Raw genomic sequence first — 6,000 nt, 5'->3', positions numbered from 1 at the left:
AGAAAATACGATTACAATTCACCCTCTGATATTGACGTTGTCCTCTACGTTCTGTCTGATTCGAACTTTAAAAATTTGATTGCCCGCTTTCATTCCAGGAGCCTTGACTCACCCGTGTGTCCATCTGTTCCTGCGTCCTCGCCTTGTTTGTGCTGTATCAACAACTACCTGCCAGCAATCCGCCCAAGCTTCTACACTGATGAATTCATTTACAAGGTCTATAAACCAAACTGCGCTTAAGCAACATCAACTTCAGCTTTACAAATCCCAACCCTATCTCTGCGAATGCCTACATTACTCGACCAAACAAGCTGTTGTTCGGGGAGGTCCTGCAAAAAAAGAATAAAAAGCAGTGGAAATTTTTATGTACACATTACTGCCTGGTAAGGGTGAGGTCATCGCCTGATAATGTGGTTTATCGAATTAGAACTGAATCATAGACGAAGTTAGTTTAGTTGCTTGCTGTACAATTTTTCCGCTCAGTATGACCTACATTGTCGAAACCTCAATTCTGTCTATGGTAGTGCTTGTCATTCTTCAATTGATTTTCTCCCACAAAGCCTCCACAAGCACTTTTACTTCCTCGGGTTGCTGCTTTCATCACTCCTTCATCCGTTCTCTATCGTTAGCGCCTCCAAAAATTGGCTAATTGATGCTGAGAAAAGTACCTTCTGTTCCTCTTCTTACACGCCGAAACACTTTCATCGGACTTCCTCACAACTTATGGCGGATTGGCCTTATTCGCTATACCTTGGCGTGAATACGTTAGAGTGTCTGTTTGTTGTTTGCTTATTTATACTGCCAGTCCAAGAAAGGGCCTTTACTAGAGCGGATAAAAATACAACGAAGAAAAGATACATTTTTTTTTCTGGGTGTCGAACGAGAAACGACAAATCAATACAATAACAGTGTCTATAAAAAGTGACATGCGGTTAACGAAGACAAAATAAACTTGTGTTATGTGCGTCATAAATACAAATACATGCTAGGACGCATTCATATCGGAGAAGATAAAAGCCTCTAAACCAGCAGTAAAAGCACTGACGGAGGATATATGACATCTGGATTTGGGAGTTCATTCCATTCAAATCTGCCTCGGGAAAAGCCATATTTGAAGCTATAATTCCGTGTAACTGGTGGCTGTTTGTATGAACTCTTCCTGTGTCTGGAGCATTGATGTGATGAAATTTACAGAATTCAGGTAAGTTAATTCCAGTCAGGCTGCACGGATTCAAGTTAACCGTTGTCGAGCCGGTATTATTAACAACAAGGCCGTATCAAGTAATATTAAATTATTTATTTTTATTTGTTTATTTTTTATTTATTGAAATTTATAGCAAATACAAATTTCCCATGCAACCGAGGCTAAAGGTGGCGTACAAGTCACCTGACTGGGCATTCGGCACTACAGATTACATGTGTAACATAACTTGGCGGGCATGAAACAATCAAAACTGTCGGTCACTGGGTGCGGATAAAGTGCACTAAGAAACGCATAAAAATACAACCCTTTAGTGCATCAAATCAACAGTTAGAAGATCAGGGAATGCGAGAACACAGCAGGAATAGGGCCCAAATAATCACATATGATCCACATTGTATAGTCTATTTTTTTTCCTGAAGGATGACAGGGATGATGATTGTTCAAGAAGATTAAATATGAGGGGGTAGCAGTTCAAAAAGTTCGGGATTTGCCATTGAATAAACTCTCATCATACCTGGTTCTTATACGAGGTTTCAGAAAGTTGACTTTTCTTATATCATAGTGTGGGTCAGTATAGTAAACGTATTTAAAAACGCACCACAATCAGTTTTGTATTGTATGTATAAAAATTCCCACAGTCGTTGATTATAGAGTGCTGTTATACTTAATATCTGATTTCTTTTAGAGTACACTGTAGCAAAGTCATATCTAGACAGATTGTGAATGAAACGAAGGCCTTTTATTGTAGGATGTAAATCTTTTCCGTGATTGTTTTCGTACCCGCTCCCTATTCCAACAAACAGTACTGCACGCGAGACAGGACCGTGGAAAATTATAGTTGCTTTCTCAAAAGTATTGGAAGTAGGGGGCGCAATTTATTTAGTATACCAATGTATCAGGCAGTTTTGCTGGTTACAAGGCCTACATGGTAACACCAACGGAGGTTTTCGTGAAACAGCACATCTAAATATTTATGCACTGAAACACGTTCTAGGGAGCTATAGAAGAACTGCAGATTGGGCTAGTTGGTGATGCATAGTGGTGGTTCGACAGCGCAACAGCACACACAGACCAAGTAGGAGACGAGACACACAAATCAGCGCTGAACTTACAACTGGTTTTTTATTGGGAAGAAGCACGTCATATATACAGCCACGAAAAAACAGCGCACATGCGCAATGTCAAGAAGACACCTAGTGATAGTAAATGGTAAAAACCGCTTTAAAAGCACGTGTGCATCCGCTGGACCGCTACCCACTATGTAGCAGACTGATTTCTAAAGGCGATAATGAAACAGATGGCGTACTCACGCATCCTTCACTTTTTCTGATAATGTGAAATGCCTCAGCTACTTCTCGAGTGTGCTGGTCAGGATGAACGATGACACTGATGTCCTGTTCGTTCATCCTGACCAGCGCACTCGAGAAGTAGCTGAGGCATTTCACATTATCAGAAAAAGTGAAGGATGCGTGAGTACGCCATCTGTTTCATTATCGCCTCTAGAAATCAGTCTGCTACATAGTGGGTAGCGGTCCAGCGGATGCGCACGTGCTTTTAAAGCGGTTTTTACCATTTACTATCACTAGGTGTCTTCTTGACATTGCGCATGTGCGCTGTTTTTTCGTGACTGTATATATGACGTGCTTCTTCCCAATAAAAAAACCAGTTGTAAGTTCAGCGCTGATTTGTGTGTCTCGTCTCCTACTTGGTCTGTGTGTGCTGTTGCGCTGTCGAACCACCACTATGGAGCTCGGTTGGAACGAAGATGTGATGTAATTAATGATTGGTTTATTGACAGCTGAGAAATTTGCATATTTCGTTTGATTAACGTTTAACGTCAGCTGGTTGGATCAAAGCCATGCCGACAGTTCTTCAAGCCATTTGTTTGCCACACACATTAGAGCGGTTAGGTTTCGTGAGGCAAAAAATGCACTAGTGTCATCGGCATAAAGCAATAAATTAGAAGTTCCAGGGATAGCAATGGTATCATTAATATATAAAGAAATTATAAAGGGCCTATGACGAAACCCTGAGGAAGCCCATATTTTATGAACTCCGAATCCGAGGCAATATCATTTAAAACGATAAATTAAGAACTGTTGGACAAATAGCTGGAGTGCGACACCTTTTATTCTGTAGTGCGGTAATTTTTGTAAAAGTATTTGATGTTTAATTTAGTCGAAAGCTTATAAAATCCAGAAAAATTCCTATGGTAAACAACTGCATTTCTATGTTATATACCAACTTATCTTTAATGAATACAGGTGCAGATTCAGTTGATTTCCCCTTCTGGAAACCATACTGGGCTGCAGAGAGCAACGAATTTTCAGTGAAGTGCTTCAGTTAAGTACAGTCGGCAGCACCGCGTTTGTGAAGAACTACGACTTTAGCAATTTTAATTTCATCTGAAAATATTCAGGTAGATAATACCTGATTTGTTAAGTGGAATAGAACTTCAGATAGAATATCAGAAACAGCTTTGATTGGCACGACGGAAATGCCATCAAAACCAGAAGAATTGCTATTTTTAGGACCATTGGTTAGGCACAAAATTTCAGTTTTTGTGGTCGGGTAAAGAAACATGGAGTTGGATGGGTTACATTGATTATACTTTTCGAACTCATAAGAACCACGAGCAGAAAAAGATGCAAAAGATAAAAAATGTCTATTGAACTCATTGCTCGGAGCCGCACCGACAAACATGTGGTTATCGATCTTTAATTCAGCGGGTATAAAGGCAAGATGATCACTAAGCAAATATTTTACAACGCGCCACGTCGTTTGAGGATCATAACAAATGTCAGCAAATTTGATGGCATAATAGCGGATGCGTGCGTTCTGTGGGTACCTAACTTGCTGCGTTTTTTTTTTGTATTCCGTGAACAACACTTTATCTCTGCAGGATAAAAATTTGTTAAAAAGAGCATTTCATGCTTTTATTCGTAAAACTAACTCGCGGGTAATTCAAGGTTTCCTGGCTCTTTTGCTTTTTTAATGTTACAATGGGGAATGCGATATCGCATAATTGTATTATTTTTTCTAGGAATCGTTCGTACAAGTCAATGGGGTTTTGCATTGCTAAAATTTCTTGCCATTCTACAGCGGCTACAAGATATCGGAACTGTTCAATACTTCTCTTTGTTATCATTCGAAGAGTGAGTGCGGTATTTTTGCATCACTGCACATTCCCATTCCTGCTTTCTATGAAGGTCTGATTAATATTGTTGACATTCGTGCTAATGAGGAAAAATATATTGTTTCTAAAGTGATACTTACGATCAACTTATTGGATTCTATTTCCTCTAACCTTTACCTAGCTTTGTAACCCAATGTGCTCGTAAGGGCCCGTGTACTCTTGCCGGTCACATCTTGACTAATCTTATCTGCCCTCCATGGACTTTTATTCTTCAGGCTATAATTGCTGTTTACTTTTCAATAACACTTCCCTTCGAAAATTGTTAATGTATTAAACCAAATGCTTCCATAAGTGTTTTACAGTGAGAAAGTTTAAAATAGTTGGCCTTCATCAACAGTAACTAAGAACTGCTGAAACACAGCGCAAGCGCTCCTCGCGCCCTTGTGGACACTTCGTCTTCTTTGCGGCTCACAGCGACGGTAGCACAGAGCATGCAGCTCCTACGTTATGAAAGACATGGTTTGGATTGGTTTAACGTCCCAAAGCGACTCAGGCTGCGAGAGATGCCGTAGTGGAGGGCTCCGGAAATTCTGACCACTGGAAGATTTTTAACCAGCACTTACATCGTACAGTACACAAGCCTCTAGCATTTCACCTCGACCGAAATGCGACCGCCGCAGCCTGGATCGAACCCGCGTCTTTTGGGTCAGAGCTAAGCACCATAACCACTTAGCCACCACGGCGGCGGAAGACGCCGGAACGTCGGCTCTGCTGCAGTCAGCAGCCGAGATTCAGCGTTCTGCCCAGCGTGAGAAGAAGCACTCGCATCGGCTAAATCCAGCTGTATGCCAGGCGGAACGCGACGCAGCTAAGCAGCGCGTTCTAAGCGAACATCTTCGCCAGATGAACGCAGCACATGTTGGAGAGAGGTAAGCATGTCGACCAGCTGATCCTTTGCATGTGCCAGATCGTGTGCTAAGAAATGAATTACAGGGAGTAGAATGGGCAAGAGAAAAAAAAAATAAAAATAAAATTGCCCTGCTTACGCATGTTCACAGGGCTCGCAAAGTGCAACAGCAACTGGAATGCAGCAACACAGATAGGTCATCGCTAAGAAGTTTGCGTTCAGCAGTGGCTTCGCGTTTTATTTTTCTGACCGCACAAAATTCATCTAACTAATGTCAAATGTACACTGGTCATGTTTCGGTAATTTAATTGCTTCCCTGTAAATTTATAGTCAGTTTATCAATATTAATAACAAATGCTTATCTCCTTTCAGGACGTCTGTTCAATGCCGCAAAAACAACTCCCCTACGAAGAATAATTGGCTAACACAGGACTTTCTTAACAGCCTGCGGAAAAAGTTGACTGAATGAGGAAAAACCAAAAGGCAGTTATTGAAGCATTTCATTTAAACAACGCTATAAATAATACGGTAATACGCTGAACGCACTGCTATAAATTGCCGGGAAAAATCTACCACGGAAGTGAAATCATGCGCAACTGCTTCGAAAGAGATTAACATTAGTCTTAAATAATTATTTCGTTGGTAAGGCTTCAAGTACAACCATCTTTATTATAACCTGTTATGAAATTAACATCTTCACCCTCGTCGACGTCACTTACAGTTTCAGTTCTAATAAAGCGAAGACAGTGCTAC

The sequence above is a fragment of the Amblyomma americanum genome, chromosome 1 (assembly GCF_052857255.1).
Source record: "Amblyomma americanum isolate KBUSLIRL-KWMA chromosome 1, ASM5285725v1, whole genome shotgun sequence".
NCBI classification, from domain to species: Eukaryota; Metazoa; Arthropoda; class Arachnida; order Ixodida; family Ixodidae; genus Amblyomma; species Amblyomma americanum.
This window is presented reverse-complemented; position numbering follows the sequence as displayed.